Consider the following 17101-nt stretch of genomic DNA (forward strand, 5'->3'; position numbering starts at 1 on the left):
GGAATTCAACTAAAACTAACTTAATAAGGAAATTAATTATCCAAAGACTGTAAGTACTGAAGTAGGGCAGCCTTGATGGTTGTTTATTCAGCAAAGGACTCAGCTTTTTTCCATCTCTTTCTTCTGCCATTCACAATATCAACTTCCGTCCTAAGGCTGATAGCTTGATGGCTACGACAATTTCAGGAGGTAAGCAACTTCCTGAGGAAGAAGAAAAGACAATCTTTTCTGATGAGTTTTTCTTATGAATGAGGACACTTTCCTCAGAAGTCCATCTGTAACCTTCCCCTAATGTCTCATTGAGTGGAATTTGATCAATGCCTCTTCCTAAACAAGAGAGTACCAAGCAGATAGATTATCCCAAAGAGACTCACTCCTGGAAATGGAATTAGCCTCTCTGTGACATGTGACTAAAAGGAGGAGAGAGTCAGTAACCTGCAGTGGCAACTATGCAAAAATGGCATCCTTTTAGTAAAGGGTTATGGTAAGCCACATAGAATATACAAAGCACTGAGGCTACAGCACAAAAAGCACAGTGACACTGACTTAGCAATTACGACCTTTAAAAACCATGTACTTCTCATCTATTCTTTCCTGCTTTCTCTAACCCACCTCATGATAGGAATAGATCAGAAATTTTAAAAGAACTAGAAAGACCTGATATTGCATGTGGTACAGGATATCAAATAGTTTTCTCAGTATACACAGTAATACTGTAAAGTAGTTAATGCCAGCTCCCTTTTAAGGATGAAGAAACTGGGTCATAAAGACATTAAGTACCTTTGCTAAAGTTAAACAAATAGTGACAAAGTCTGTATTCAGACTTTGGACTGTCTGGCTCTGAAATCTGGGTACTCCCAACTCTTCTATACAAACTTCCTTTCGAATGTACTCCCAGGGCTCAGAAACTGGTTACTCTAGTCTAAGCAAGCACTTAACAATCATTAGGCAGTTAATGTAAGCTATAGATTCTAATAGTATCATGCACTGCCTCTTGATGGTGGTGGTAGTGGTAGTGACGTAGACAACTTTTCTCTCCTAGCATTAAGTTACAGTTCCTCAGACTTCATTACCAAGAATATATATATTTTTTAATTTTTAAAGTTTTTTGTAGAAACAAGGTCTCACTGTATTGCCCAGGCCAGTCTTGAATTCCTGGGCTCAAGCGACCCTCCCACCTTGGCCTCCCAAAGTGCTGGAATCACAGGCATGAGCCATTGTGCATGGCCATTACCAGGAATTTTGATTCAGGAGCTCTAAATTCTAATTTACACTGCACTTTACAAATTTTGGGGCTGAGATGTCAGGTTCAGGGAGCCCCATAAATTTCCTGTACCTGGGAGTGAAAAGAGCTAATATTTATGGAGCAGCTGGGTTTTCCAGGGCAACCTAATTCCCAGGTGTGATGTTCAGCAGAAAAGAAGCAGACAAAAGCAATGTGCACTGCCGTTTTGTTTTGTTTTGTTTTGTTTTTTGTTTTTTTTTTAATAGAGATGGGGTCTTGCTATGTTGTCTAGGCTGCTGTTGAGCTCCCGGACTTAAGCGATCCTCCCGCCTTGGACTCCCAAAGTACTGAGATTACAGGTGTGAGCCACCACACCCAGCCCATTTAAAATTTTTTATTTTTTATTTTGCACTGCTGTTTAGCTTCCCTGTTAAAACCCATAGCCAGACTTCCAGTTTCAGTTCCAACATATAAGAACTTGTAAGTCATTGCTCCTGTACTTACAACCAGAAAAAAATCTGAACAAACAGAATCAACAACATTTCTTAGATTTTTCAAAGAACTGAGGCATAGGGCAATTGACTGTCCCAAATTCTGAAGGCAAATCCAGAGAGTCACAACCTATTTCTTCTTTCATAGAACAGAAACTGCTAGAGATATAAATAGGTAAGAGCACGTAAATGTAATATTGATGAATTGCTGGAGACTGAGTGTGGAATAATATGAGAGTGAGAAACCCCTGAGGATTTACAGTCAGGGAGGTCCCCACACTTTTGTAGGCATTACTTCCAAGAACCCCACCATATTCTTGCAGTGAAGAACCCAAAATTATCTCCTCATGGCCCCTGCAGTGGGAAGGGAACTATACTTTTGTGAAATACACCCAGAGCCGCCTTCATTTTTTTTTAAAGCCTATTCTGCAGTGGAAAAGACTTTATCAGAGCCTTATCTCAGCTGAGGGAAAGGCATTTCTCCAATTTCAGCCCCCTTTAGGTTTCTAGTCTCATGTAAGGGAGAGAAAGGAGCTAAAATAAAACTCTTATGAAAATCAAAGCCCAGGGACACAGGCCCACAAAAGACTGAAACAAGGTCTCACTCTTTCAATTAATCATAATATTATAGAACACTTCCTCTCCTCTGCACTTCACTACCATGCTAACAAGGCTCTAGTATAATAATAGTGTATAACAGTGAATAACAGCTAAAAGAGCTGCAAAATGTAAACTCTCCTTGAGAAGAATATTTAGGGAAATGCTAGAAATAAAAAAATACTGTAACAGAGCCCAGGCACAGAGGCTTACGCCTGTAATCCCAACACTTTGGGAGGCTGAGGTGGGTGGATCACCTGAGGTCAGGAGTTCAAGACCAGGCTGGCCAACATGGAGAAACCCTGTCTCTACTAAAAGTACAAAAATTAGCTGGGCATGGTGGCAGGTGCCTGTAATCCCAGCTACTCAGGAGGCTGAGGCAAGAGAATCGCTTGAACCCCAGAGGCAGAGGTTGCAGTGAGCCGAGATCCTGTCACTGCACTCCAGCAAATGAAGAATGCCTTTGATGGGATTATCAGTAGACTAGACACAGTTGAGGAAAGACTCAGTAAGCTTGAGTAGCAGTCCCCAACCTTTTTGGCACCAGGGGCAGGTTTCGTGGAAGACAATTTTTCCACAGACTGGGGGTGAGGGGCATGGTTTCCAGATGATTGAAGTGCATTACATGTATTATGCACTTTATTTCTATTATTATTACATTGTAATAGATAATGAAATAATTGTACAACTCACCATAATGTAGAATCACTGGGAGCCTGGAGCTTGTTTTTGTAAAGCTAGATGGTCCCATCTTGGGGTGATGGGAGGCAGTGACAGATCATCAGGCATTAGATTCTCATAAGGAGCGTGCAACCTAGATCCTTCGCATGTGCAGTTCACAATATGGTTTGTGCTCCTATGAGAATCTAATGCCGTAGCTGATCTTCCAGAAGGCGGAGCTCAGGTGGTAATGCAAGTGATGGGGAGTGGCTGTATATACAGATGAAGGTTTACTGGCTAGCCCACCACTCACCTCCTGCTGTGTGACCCAGTTCCTAACAGGCCATGGACTGGTCCTGGTCCGTGGCCTGGGGGCTGGGGACTCCTGAGCTTCAGGATAGGTCGATAGTGTAAACCAAAAAGTATGTAAGACATGTCTCAATTGATTTAGAAGTTTATTTTGCCAAGGTGAAGGACATTCCCAGAAGAAAAGAGCACGGAATCACAGAAACAGTCTGCGGTCTGTGTCTTTATCCAAAGATAATTTTGAGGTCTTCAATATTTAAATGGGAACAGCAGGCTAGAGGGGAAAGAGGGAGGGTACAGTAATCCACATGATGCAAGGGAAAAAGAGCAGAAATGGGAATAGTCAATTCTGTATTCCTCTGGCTCACAATAAACTAGCACTTTACATAAGATAAGGGAAAATATGTAGTATCTACCTGTGGAGATGTTTAACCTTTTATCTGTAGCTATCTGCTTAGGAACAAAAAGAAAGGTATTTTATTGCATGACTCAGCTTTCAGCTTAATATTTTCCTTTTGGCATAGTGAATCGGGGTCCTGGGTTTTTATTTTCTTTTCACAATAGAAACTTCCAAATTGAAATGAAAAAAGAACTGAACATTGAAGCACTGTGGGATGATTTCAAAAAGTATAACATATGCATAGTTGGAATACTAGAAAGAAAATTTGGAGCAGAAGAAATATTTCAAATAATAACAGCTGAGAATTTTCTAAAATCAGTGACAAACATCAAACCACAGATCCAGGAATTTTAGAAAATACCAAGCAGGATAAATACCAAAAAAATCCACACCGGGGTGTTACCAGTGGAAGGTATCCAGGTTACTGACAGTGAATCCATACAGGTCTGCAGCAAACTCAATTCTTGCCTACTCAGAAGAAAGAATTCGACTAAGGGGCAGAAAGCAGAAAAAGAGACTGAGGCAAATTTCAGAGCAGGAGTGGAAGTTTATTTAAAAAGGGCTTCAGGGGCCGGGCACAGTGGCTCACGCCTATAATCCCAGCACTTTGGGAGGCGGAGGCAGGCAGATCACAAGGTCAGGAGTTTGAGACCAGCCTGACCAACATGGTGAAACCCTGTCTCTACTAAAAATATAAATAAAAAAATAAATAAATAACAGCTGGGCATGGTGGCACATGCCTGCAATCCTAGCTACTCAGGAGGCTGAGGCAGGAGAATCACTTGAACCCGGAAAGCGGAGGTTGCAGTAAGCCGAGATCACGCCACTGCACTCCAGCCTGGGCAACAGAGTAAGACTCCGACTCCAAAAAAAAAAAAAGAAAAAAGAAAAAAAATAAAGGCTTCAGAACAGGAAAGAAAGGGAAGTACGCTTGGAAGAGACCCAAGCGGGCAACTTGAAGGAAAAGCGCACTGTTTTAACTTTGATCCTAGGATTTTATAGGCTGGCCCCTTTCCCATGATTCTTCTGTTAGTGTGGGCTGCCCGCATGCGAGGTGCCCTCCTTACCCTTGAGAAGTGAGCATGCACAGTGTGTTTAGAAGGTTGTATGCATGCCCATCTGAGGCTTTCTTCCCTTTTCCAGTGGAGTGCTCCCAGAAGGTCATACTCTGTCATTCTCTCTCTTAATGCATATGCCTGGGAAATTGCTTCTCCCTGGTGTCTGCATTCAATTAACACTTTAGTACAATAGGTGTGGACTATCAGGAAATGGCCTCTCCCTCATGCCAGCTGCCAACTTATTACTTTTAAAGAGGCAATGGGATAATTGCAGAACCATCACCTGACATTCCTAGTGGGTGGGGGGAGAGCCCTCTCTTGCCCTGCTCATGCCTAACTACCTGTAACATTCCCCCCTCAAGAGCCCAAGACCCCAAGACCCCAAATCTTTGGGGAAGAATGGACAAAAGTCAGTCTTCTGTAACTGCTTTCCACTGACAAATGGACAGTGGTGGTTCAGTGGGTCTTGGCATTTTGCTAGCTGTCAGGTCAGGAAGGTCATTCTGTTATGCCCAGACCGTTTATTCCCCGAAGAAGACCACCAGAGTCCAGAGTCAAAGCTAAGCAGCAAGGATCTTTATTACAGGTTCGAACCTGGAGCTCTCACTTGCTCGTGAAACGAGACGGGCAGGAGAACTCCCCTACTGAGCTCCGAACAATGTTATATAGTCTAAGGAAAGTAGGCATAGAATCATTATACAAATTAGAGGTATGATTGGCTGGAGTTTGAACAAAGCGATTTGGCAAACTATGATTGGTTCCCGCCATTTCTGATATTTCAGTACAACCCTTGAGGCGGAAGAGCAGTTTTACACAAAGGCAGTTAATTATATTGCATCAGGTTGCACGACCAGTTTATGGCTATCTTGCTTAAACACACCTTGTGACCTGGCTATCTTACTTAAACATTCCTTGTGACCTGGCCTCAGAAAGAGAAACATGTACTTACAGAACTTACGAAACCTCTGGTACGTGCAAAGATTAGAGAGCAGAACAAGGGTGTAGCGGGTGGGGGGCGGGTACACATCTATCTTTGTGTCCTTTCATTTCTCCCTTCTCATAAGTAACTGGATGTCCAATCTTGGATTTCCAGAGTCTTATAATATAGCCTCACTTTCTGGGTGCAGGAGAGGCTGGTGATGGCTACGGAGGACCATTAGTTGGATGGTATCAAACCTTTCTCTGACAAATTGTAAAATTTTATTTGCCACACAGGGGCCTATAGTGAATAGAAGTAGTAAAGACATTAGGGGGCCTAAAAGGGGTGCCAGAAGGGAAAACATTGAAGAGCTCCACCAATTGTTAGCGGCTGTAGTGAATTGTTGCTTTTTCATTTCTAAGCTTAGTTCGTGTAGGCGTTGGACTCTTTCCTCAACTAACCCTGACTCATTTATATAGAAACAGCATTCTTCTTTGAGGAACATACAGGTACCTCCTTTCTCAGCCGTGAGTAAGTCTAAGGCTCTGCGGTTTTGAAGGGTGACCTGTGCTAGGGAGGTGAGCTGCCGCTGAAGGGAGGCTAGGGAATAGGCGGAGTCTTCCATAGCAACAGAGAATTGTTGTAACAGCTTGTCGTTTTCTATCATGGAGTGTTGTAGGGCCCCTCCTGCTAACCCCGCTGCGACGACAGAGGTGGTTAAGGATATTCCGGCAATTAGTGGTAGAAAAACTGCTCGTCTATGTCGCGCAGTTTTAGTTGGGGCGGTCCCTGCCCAGCCTATGAACTCTGCCGGGGTTAGCAGTGTCAGTCGGGGAACTAGGGTAACAGGGATACACAACTGTCCGTCAGAGATGCTTTTGGACAGAGTTTTTAACAGAGTCATATTACACCAGAAGAACACACCAGGGGGAGCATATATGGGACTATTAGGGTATGTAGCCGATTGGTTGCAGAGGCTGTTGCTAAATGCCGAATAACAATAGGGGTATTTCTCTTGGTATGGGTCACGGTACAGGGCTACATCGGGTATCGTGACTATCGATGAGTTAAAACCTGTATAGTTTGTGGGAGGGGAGGATAGAGGAACAGCCGTTAATGGTGGTCTTCCTAGGGTTGCACACATAAAGCAAGAGGACAGGTCGCCTAAACCAGTGAGGTTGGCGAATGCTAGCCCTTCCCGTAATAGAGTTAGCCGGGAGAAGGGCTGCAAGTCTTGTGATAACTTGGTTTCTTGCCTGTGGATTTGTGTGTGGATTAAGGGTTGAATCTGGACTAGACTTCTCCACAGATATAAATGGCTACTGGGCCAGGTACTAGTTGATGAGTAATATACTCCCCCATGTTGTGGGGTTGTCCACCGAGAGTCCCATGGGTCTCTAATTATCCAAGTGTAAGTGACGGGAGACTCAGTTTTGTAAAAATACCACCCTTGTCGTTCTCTCCAGTATCGGACAGAGTGCGTCTTACAGTAGCTATATGGGCAACCTGCACTCTGGTGCCACCAATAATTTTTACAATTATATTCAGTTTGATCATATTCAAAACAGATCATGGGTGTTGCTGGTTGGGCAATCTGCAACCTAGTGAAATTGAGGTAAACTATAGTATTACACCCTGAGGGGGGGCAGTCTGTGCTAGCTAGCAGTTTACCCGCTTGGGGGGTTTCCCCGGGGTGAGTTTTGTTTTCATAGAGCCAGAACCTCCAGACATAGGGATTAGACGGCGCAGCAGTGAGGAGAGTCAGATGCATAAGGCATAAAAGCATAGGTAAGCTAGACATGGTTACGGCTATGGGGATGACGGCGCAGGGTTAGCTTTAAGGGATTGTTCTTAGCTTTGTCTACAGTCCATGTAACCGGTGCTCCAGACGGCTCGAGAAGGTCGGATGTTGGGTCCACTGGTTTGACGTGTGTGTAGTGGATCCACGAAGCGATGCCTTCTACTTTGAGAGCGGTGGGAGTAGTCAGGAGTACTTGCAGTGGTCCTTTCCACCTGGGTTGAAGAGTTTCTTGCCGGTGGCGCTTGACTAGGACCCAGTCTCCCAGCTGGAACGGATGAGGCGTCGGCGGAGGTCCTGCCTCGTACAGTTCTCGTAGTCTGGGCCAAATTTCCTGGTGAATTTTCTGTAAGGCTTGTAAGGAGAACAGGAGCTCAGAGACATTTTCAGTTTCAGGTTTGAGTAAGTCATCTTTTAGACTGGGGACCAGGGGTGGGGGTCTGCCATACATGATTTCATATGGTGTGAGGCCTAGTCTGTAAGGGGTATTTCGGGCCCGGAACAGAGCGTAGGGGAGAAGTACTACCCAATTAGCGCCAGTCTCCATGGTCAATTTAGTTAAGGTCTCCTTCAGAGTCCGATTCATCCTTTCTACCTGTCCTGAGCTTTGGGGCCTATAAGCACAATGTAATTTCCAATTTGCCCCCAGAATGGAAGCCAAATCCTGACTTACCTTAGCAACGAAGGCTGGTCCATTGTCTGACCCTATTTGGACGGGAAAGCCATACCTGGGGAGGATTTCTTCCAAAATTTTCTTTGCTACAACCTGAGCAGTTTCTCTCTTAGTTGGGAACGCTTCTGTCCATCCTGAAAAAGTATCTACAAAGACAAGTAAGTACTGATACCCATATTTTCCAGGTTTTATCTCAGTAAAGTCTATTTCCCAATAGATACCAGGCCTAGTTCCTCTACACCTAATTCCTGTGGTGGTCTGGGTTTGGGGGCAAGCGTTGTTTAGTTGGCAGGCTTTGCAATTTGTTGTGACATCGCTGGCCAGTTCAGCTATGCGCCTGATTCTAAACTTGGTGTGCCTGATTAAGTCCATCATTCGCCGGGCACCCAGGTGGGTTGTCCGGTGGATGTGTTCCAACACCTGCCGTCCTAATTTTTCTGGTAGGATGGTTTGGTCATTTATATCAGTCCACCACCCATTTTTAACCTGTTTTAGTGGAAGCGTGTTCATCCATTCGCGATCCTGTTCGGTATAGTCGGGAAAACATGGCAAATTTCGCGGGCCAGGATCGGGGAGCTGGAGCGCGAGGAGCTGACTGGGAGCTTTTGCTATGCTCCTTGCGGTTTGGTCGGCTAAGAAGTTGCCTCGAGCAATTGGCGTAGTTGGTTTCTGATGCCCAGGGCAATGTACAATAGCCAATTTCTTTGGTTTCCACAAAGCAGTTAATAGAGCTAGGATCTCTTGCTTGTTTTTTATTTCTTTGCCTTCGGCTGTTAATAGTCCCCTTTCTCTGTAGATGGCCCCATGTATGTGCGCAGTAGCGAAAGCATAGCGGCTATCCGTGTATACTGTTAGTTTTTTCTCTGCCCCTAGGGTGAGGGCCTGTGTAAGGGCTATCAGTTCGGCTCTTTGGGCCGATGTCCCTGGAGGCAAGGGTTCCGCCCAGATTACCTCAGTCTCTGACGTTACAGCCGCTCCTGCATACCGCTGGCCTTGGTGGACATAGCTGCTGCCATCAGTGAACCAGGTGAGTTCTGTGTCGGGGAGCGGACGATCTTGCAGGTCCTCCCGCACCCCATGCACCTGAGCCAGTATCTCAGTGCACTCATGGGACGGGGCGTCCAAGTCTGGATTTGGCAGCAGTGAAGCAGGGTTTAAAGAGGTTGGGGGCAGAAAAGTTATTCTGAGGGGGTTTAACAGCAGTCCTTGATAGTGGGTGAGCCGGGCGTTACTCATCCATCGGTCCGGCGGCTGCCGGAGGACGCCTTCAATGGCATGCGGGGTTATAACGCGCAACTCTTGCCCCATGATAAGTTTATCAGCGTCTCGGACCATTAGGGCGGTCGCCGCGATTATCCGGAGGCAGGGTGGCCAGCCAGCAGCCACTGAATCTAATTTTTTTGACAAATAGGCAACTGGCCTCTGCCAGGGGCCTAGGTACTGTGTTAACACGGCTTTTGCAACACCCTTACTTTCATCCACGTATAAGTGGAAGGGTTTGGAGACATCAGGGAGCCCCAGCGCGGGGGCTGATAACAAGGCAGTTTTGATTTGCTGAAAGGCCAGCTCAGCCTCTTCTGTCCAATTGAAGGGCTGCCGTTCCTTTGTTGCCTGGTATAGGGGCTTGGCTAACTCAGCAAATCCGGGTATCCATAACCTACAGAACCCTGCCGACCCCAGGAATTCTCTCACTTGCCGTGTTGACTGGGGTCTAGGGATGCGTAGGACTGTTTCCTTTCGGGCTTTGGTTAGCCAGCGTTGCCCCCCTTTTAATAGGTACCCCAGATAAGTTACCTCCGACTTGCAGATCTGAGCCTTTGTTGCTGAGGCTCGGTAGCCTAGCTCCCCCAGAGTCTTCAGGAGGTCCTCAGTCCCTCGAACACAAGTTTCCGGGGACCTGGCCGCTATTAAGAGATCATCAACATATTGCAAAAGAGTTATTTCAGGGTGTTGCCGCCGGTACTCACCCAGATCTTCATGAAGGGCTTCATCGAACAGAGTTGGCGAGTTCTTGAACCCTTGTGGCAGTCTGGTCCATGTTAGCTGACCGTTGATGCCCCTCTCAGGATCCGTCCATTGAAATGCAAAGAGTTCTTGACTTTTGGGAGCCAGAGGAAGGCTGAAGAAAGCGTCTTTTAGATCAAGAACGGTATACCACTGTTTTTTGGGATGTAAGGCACTCAGAAGGGTGTATGGATTGGGCACAGTGGGATGTATGTCCATGACCCTTTTATTAACTTCTCTTAAATCCTGTACTGGCCTGTAGTCCGTACTGTTGGGTTTACGAACAGGTAACAGTGGAGTATTCCAGGATGAGTGGCAAGCCCGTAGGACTCCCTGGTCTAGGAGTCGGCGGATATGGGGCGTAATTCCTTCTCTTGCCTCCAGGGGCATAGGATATTGCCGAACCCGAACGGGGTCCGTCCCTGGCTTAACTTCCACAAATATGGCAGGTCGATGTTTAGCTAGCCCCAAGCCCCCAGTTTCTGCCCACGCTTCAGGGAAACGCTGGAGCCAAGAGTCAATTCCCTGATCGGGGGGCTTTTGCTCTTGATGGAGTCGGTACTCATCTTCTAAGGTGACAGTCAGGATAGATATTGGCCTGTTTTGGGAATCAGTTATCTTGGGCCCTTCTGGCTCAAAGTGGATTTGGGCCCCCATCTTTGTCAGCAAGTCCCTCCCTAGTAGAGGGCAGGGGCTCTCTGGGATGACTAGGAAGGAATGGGAGACTTTTCCCGTTCCTAAGTCTACAGTCCTCTGGGTTGTCCAGGGGTATTTTTTGATGCCTGTAGCCCCGTGCACCCAGGATGTTTTCTTAGACATTTTTCCAATTGGTTTGGTTAGGACTGAGCGTTCCGCCCCAGTATCGACCAAGAAGCGAACTGGGGACCCCTCCACTTGCAAAGTTACCCTGGGTTCGGGGAGGGGGTCCGAACCCCGTCCTCCCTAGTCAGAGTCCTGGGTAACGAGTACGGAGGTAGGGTTAGCTGGTCTCCGTTTCTTTGGGCAGTCTTTAATCCAGTGGCCACGTTCCTTGCAATAAGCACACTGATCTTTTTCTAATCCTTGCCTAGGGCCTTGCTTTTTCTGCTTTCTGTTTTGGCCATTTCCTGCCTGGGGGAAAGCTGCTACTAAGACTTTGGTCATTTCTTTGGTTGCCTTGAACTGTTTTTCTTCTGGAGTATCCCTATTATTATAAACTCGCTGGGCCATCTGAAGGAGGTCCTGAATCTGCTTTCCCTCTAAACCTTCTAGTTTCTGGAGTTTTCTTTTAATATCTGGTGTTGCCTGGTTTACAAAGGACATTACTACCGCTGCCTGATTTTCCGGTGCTTCCGGGTCCATAGGGGTAAACTGTCTGAAGGCTTCCATTAATCTCTCTAAATACACAGCGGGGCTTTCTGTCTTACCTTGTAACACAGAATATACTTTAGCCAAATTGGTGGGCTTGCGAGCTGCAGCCCGGAGACCCGCCATTAGAGTCTGGCGATAAATGAGCAGTCGTCCCCTACCTTCTGCCGTGTTGTAGTCCCATCTGGGCCGGGTCAAAGGGAAAGCCGCATTAATGAGGTCAGGATTTGCAGTTGGCTGGCCGTCATCTCCTGGAACCAGTTTTCTGGCCTCAACTTGGATTCTTTCCCGCTCCTCCGTTGTGAACAGGATTCGGAGGAGCTGTTGACAGTCATCCCAGGTCGGCTGGTGAGTAAACATGACACTGTCTAACAACGAGGTTAGATCTTTGGGATTATCTGAGAACCGAGCATTTTGGGACTTCCAATTGTATAAATCACTGGTGGAAAAAGGCCAATACATGAGACGGGAGAGCCCGGTATCATCGAGCGATCCTATTTCTCTGAGAGGCAGGGCTACAGTGGAGTCAGGGAGTCGGGAAGCTTGGTCCCGCTGTACGCGGCCTCGTGTTCGGCCGGCCGGCCCCCCCAGGTTACTTTCACTCTCGGCTGCTTCCGCTTCTCGGTTTCCCTCTACGGAAGCACCACCCTGGGGGACTGGGTCCTGCTGATATGGTGGGGAAAATGTGGGTTCTAACGTTAGGGGGTCCTGGCTGTCCGGCAGCACAGGGGCCGAGGGAGCAGAGGGAGTCTTTTGTCTTGTAGGTCGCGTTACTAGGACTTTGCAGGGCTCAAGGATGAATGGAGTTATCCAGGGTGGTGGGTTTTCCACAAGATCCTGCCACACTAGAATATAAGGAATTTGATCAGGATGTCCTGACTGCCCTGGCAGGAAAATCTTAGTTTTTACCTTAGTAATAATAGAGAGACAGAAAGTTCCTTCAGAGGGCCACCCTACGCCGAAAGAGGGCCACTCCGAACGGCAGAAAGTAACTAGCTTTCCCTTCTTTAGTTCTACGCTTAAGTTACGCCCCCGAGCCTTCACATCCTTAAAATTGGTAACAAGGAGTGAGAGCGGCGTGCTCTGGTTGTTGCCCATCTTTGGACTGCTCCTACAAAGAGAAGGGGGGACGAAAATGAGTGTGAAGCAGAGGGGAGTATCCGACAGGTCCGGTCCTGGAGGGGGAAGAAAAGGTTTTATGTTTCGTTTTGGGCTTACACTTAACACTTAACAATAACGGACAGACAGTAATAACGATGAGCATTCGCGAGCGCGTGTCGGACTTCCGACCTGAGTCAGACGGGGCAACCAAGGATGGAGGCCCCCAGATGGGCACTGGGGAACGTCTCCCACCAGTCCCGAGTGGCTGTCTTCTAGCGCGTCCGCCAAGACCGTGCCACTTACAGAACAGACCAATACAGATTACAGATTACGGATTTCGCGAAATTTCAGGGAGACAGACAGAGACAAAGACAGAGACAGTGACAAAGCCGGCTTACCTACAGATTAAGATCCGTTGACTTGGGGGTCTGGTGGGCTTGGGGGAAATCCCGGATGAGCCCCCATTTGTTATGCCCAGACCGTTTATTCCCCAAAGAAGACCACCAGAGTCCAGAGTCAAAGCTAAGCAGCAAGGATCTTTATTACAGGTTCGAACCTGGAGCTCTCACTTGCTCGTGAAACGAGACGGGCAGGAGAGCTCCCCTACTGAGCTCCGAACAATGTTATATAGTCTAAGGAAAGTAGGCATAGAATCATTATACAAATTAGAGGTATGATTGGCTGGAGTTTGAACAAAGCGATTTGGCAAACTATGATTGGTTCCCGCCATTTCTGATATTTCAGTACAACCCTTGAGGCGGAAGAGCAGTTTTACACAAAGGCAGTTAATTATATTGCATCAGGTTGCACGACCAGTTTATGGCTATCTTGCTTAAACACACCTTGTGACCTGGCTATCTTACTTAAACATTCCTTGTGACCTGGCCTCAGAAAGAGAAACATGTACTTACAGAACTTACGAAACCTCTGGTACGTGCAAAGATTAGAGAGCAGAACAAGGGTGTAGCGGGTGGGGGGCGGGTACACATCTATCTTTGTGTCCTTTCAATTCCATGGGTTGGTGAAAGCAGTATCTAGCCAGGTCCGAGGGAGTCGGGGCAGGATTTTGCCTCCTTCCTGTCCCACTGATGAGCAGTCTTGGGGTCCCCTGTAGAAGGGTGTCTCTTGAATATTGAGAGGATGATATCCTTCACTGAAGATCATCTGGAGCTTGATGACCCATCCTTTTTGTTTCTTCTGAGCTGCATCAAGAGATCACTGGTTGGTTTACAGGAATAAGCAGGGTTAGTCCAAAATGCAGACAAAAACTTAAAAACAACTGATGAGACTAGATTCTAATAGTAGGTATATAATAATTTTTGAAAAATATTTTTCTCTCTCCAGTCCTCATGTTTTTTTGTTTTTGTTTTTGTTTTTTTTAAATTATGATAGGATTGATTTGTTTGGAAAGTAAACTTTAGTCTTATTTATACTTAGCCTGATTATTTGCATAAAGCCCAGCAAGAATAATCATTTTTTCACATAGGCTTTTAAAATTTGCTTTGATGGAACTCTGTTCCATAAGTAATCTCAGACAAGACTTTTTAAAGCTGAGCTCACCCATGGGTTTGTACCTTCAAATACTTATGAGTTGAGTAAATTTCTCTTTTTTTGAGGTTCCAAAATAACTTGGGGCTCCTAGGCTTGTCAGAAAATGACATTCTTTACATACCACAGGCCAGGAACACTGTACAGGGACTGTGTAGACAAGGTATGAGGCCAGTTTTCCCAAACGACTTTTATTGGCTCTATAAGTCAAGCTTGATTCCTTAGATGAAGACATGTCATTCCAGTCAAAGACTTGGTAAAACAACCAGTTTCTCCCATTGCCCTGTTGCAAAAGAAAGCATTCTTATTGCACTTACGCAAATAACTATATTGCCATAAGTTAAGAATACTCACAAATTGGCTGGGTGCAGTGGCTCATGCCTGTAATCCCAGCACTTTGGGAGGCTGAGGCGGGAGCATCACCTGAGGTCAAGAGTTCGAGAGCAGCCTGACCAATATGGTGAAACCCCGTCTCTACTAAAAATACAAAAAAATTAGCTGGCCATGGTGGCAGGCGCCTGTAATCCCAGCTACTCGGGAGGCTGAGACAGGAGAATTGCTTGAATTTGGGAGGCAGAGGTTGCAGTGAGCCAAGATCACACCACTGCACTCCAGCCTGGGCAACAAAGAGCGAAACTCCATCTAAAAAAAAAAAAAAAAAAAAAACTCACAAATTGTTTTCAAATTCTGGAAAAATCAGGTAGAGAGAAAGGAATAGGCTCCAAATTTTCTTCACAGGAGTATTCTTTACTCAATTGTTAAAAGCTGTAAATAACTCAAAAGTTTTCTTGAATCTGAAAAACAAAGGATCAGCAACATTTTAAGCAAAATGTTAAAAAAAAAAAAAAAAAAGGATGACTTTAGTCTTTTACTAGTTTTGTCCATTCAGTTAACCCCTGTTCTGCTTGATATTCATGGAACATTTCAGCTCTCCATGAAAGTCCTGAAAAATATTTTTTCCTTTATTTTAATGTCACTTTCTTTTTTTTTTTTTTTTGAGACGGAGTCTTGCTCTGTCGCCCAGGCTGGGGTGCAGTGGCCGGATCTCAGCTCACTGCAAGCTCCACCTCCCGGGTTTACGCCATTCTCCTGCCTCAGCCTCCTGAGTAGCTGGGACTACAGGCGCCCGCCACCTCGCCCGGCTAGTTTTTTGTATTTTTTAGTAGAGATGGGGTTTCACCGTGTTAGCCAGGATGGTCTCGATCTCCTGACCTCGTGATCCACCCGTCTCGGCCTCCCAAAGTGCTGGGATTACAGGCTTGAGCCACCGCGCCCGGCCTTTAATGTCACTTTCACTCACGTCCATGTGAAAAGACCACCAAACAGGCTTTGTGTGAGCAACAAGGCTGTTTATTTCACCTGGGTGCAAGCAGGCTGAGTCCCAAAAGAGAGTCAGTGAAGGGAGATGGGGTGGAGCCGTTTTATAGGATTTGGGTAGGTAAAGGAAAATTACAGTCAAAGGGGGTTATTCTCTGGCTGGCAGGGGTGGGGGTTACAAGGTGCTCAGTGGGGGAGCTTTTGAGCCAGGATGAGCCAGGAGAAGGAATTTCACAAGGTAATGTCATCAGTTCAGGCGGGGACTGGCCATTTTCACTTCTTTTGTGGTGGAATGTCATCAGTTAAGGCAGGAACAGGCCATTTTCACTTCTTTTGTGATTCTTCAGTTACTTCAGGCCATCTGGATGTATCCCTGCAGGTCACAGGGGATTTGATGGCTTAGCTTGGGCTCAGAGGCCTGACAGTCACAATCACGAAAGTTACCAGAAACTTGCATTCAGGAACACCTGTCCGTTCTATAGCTGATTATAAAACACCATTTAAAGAGGATCAAAACAAGACAACAAGCCGGGCGCGCTGGCTCACGCCTGAAATCCCAGCACTTTGGGAGGCAGAGGCAGGCGGATCACAAGGTCAGGAGTTTGAGACCAGCCTGGCCAATATGGTGAAAATCTGTCTCTACTAAAAATACAAAAATTAGCCGGGCATGGTGGCAGATGCCTGTAGTCCCAGGTACTCGGGAGACTGAGGCAGCAGAATCACTTGAACCCGGGAGGCAGAGGTTGCAGTGAGCCGAGATTGTGCTAATGCACTCCAGCCTGGGCAACAGAGTGAGACTCTGTCTCAAAAAAAAAAAAAAAAAAAAAGACAACAATTATCTGTGGATGACGAAAAGTCCTAGGGCAGCCACAGTTACAGACACATTGACAAGGAAATTTCTTACCTCTGTGGCACACAAGAATTTTACATAACAGTTCTAATTATTAATGATACCCACTAAGTTATATCAGAGTCTCATAATTTTGGAATACATATTAATGACATATTTATGCAAATACAGCCCAAAGAAAGCCAAATACAATTTCATATTTGACAATGCTTCCTAATACCAAATAAGCCAACTATGTCATTTTGGACTTTAGAGGACCTAAAGTCCAAAATCTAAAACATTAATTAGGTCAGAAATAGACATAATTTATAATTTAATTTTGGAAAGTTTGTCAATTATCAAAGATTTTAAACACTTGATATTATAAAATAAAATCCCAGGTCACCATAAGTCATTCACTTAGCCAACCTGTAGTTCATTTGAAAGGCAAACAAAAGTCTTTCATTATTTTTAATATTACACGAAAATCTTGTTCAAGAGAGAAAGCTAAATTTCACCTTTGCATTAGTGTCAAACCGAATTCTTAATAAAATGTTATAGACAATCTATCTAATTTTAATGTCTGACCATAAGGTAAGATTCTCATAAACCTTTTATAACACTTTACAACTTTTGTTAAAGAGCAGATCAGGGCTCCAAGAAAACTCTGTTATGCTTTTATTCCAATGTTCAACTTATGGAAAAACTGTATAATACCCCTTTAACTTTAGTCAATATATTTACACACAGAATCTCTTTTTTTATTATTTTTATTTTTATTTTTTGAGATGGTGTCTCACTCTGTCGCCCAGGCTGGAGTGCAGTGGT

At 45.5% G+C, this 17101-nt stretch overlaps 1 protein-coding gene across 18 annotated transcripts in view; it reads left to right on the plus strand.

The window, feature by feature from the left end:
* Positions 1–17101, plus strand: part of GPRASP3 (G protein-coupled receptor associated sorting protein family member 3) — a 49580-nt gene that overhangs the window by 14795 nt on the left and 17684 nt on the right. For 2 of the 18 annotated variants that reach the window (XM_077987467.1, XM_077987476.1), the window contains 2 exons: positions 8104–8285; positions 9001–9154. The gene's annotated coding sequence lies outside the window, so the exon portion shown is untranslated. 18 annotated transcript variants of the gene reach the window in all.

Source organism: Macaca mulatta, chromosome X (genome assembly GCF_049350105.2).
Source record: "Macaca mulatta isolate MMU2019108-1 chromosome X, T2T-MMU8v2.0, whole genome shotgun sequence".
NCBI classification, from domain to species: Eukaryota; Metazoa; Chordata; class Mammalia; order Primates; family Cercopithecidae; genus Macaca; species Macaca mulatta.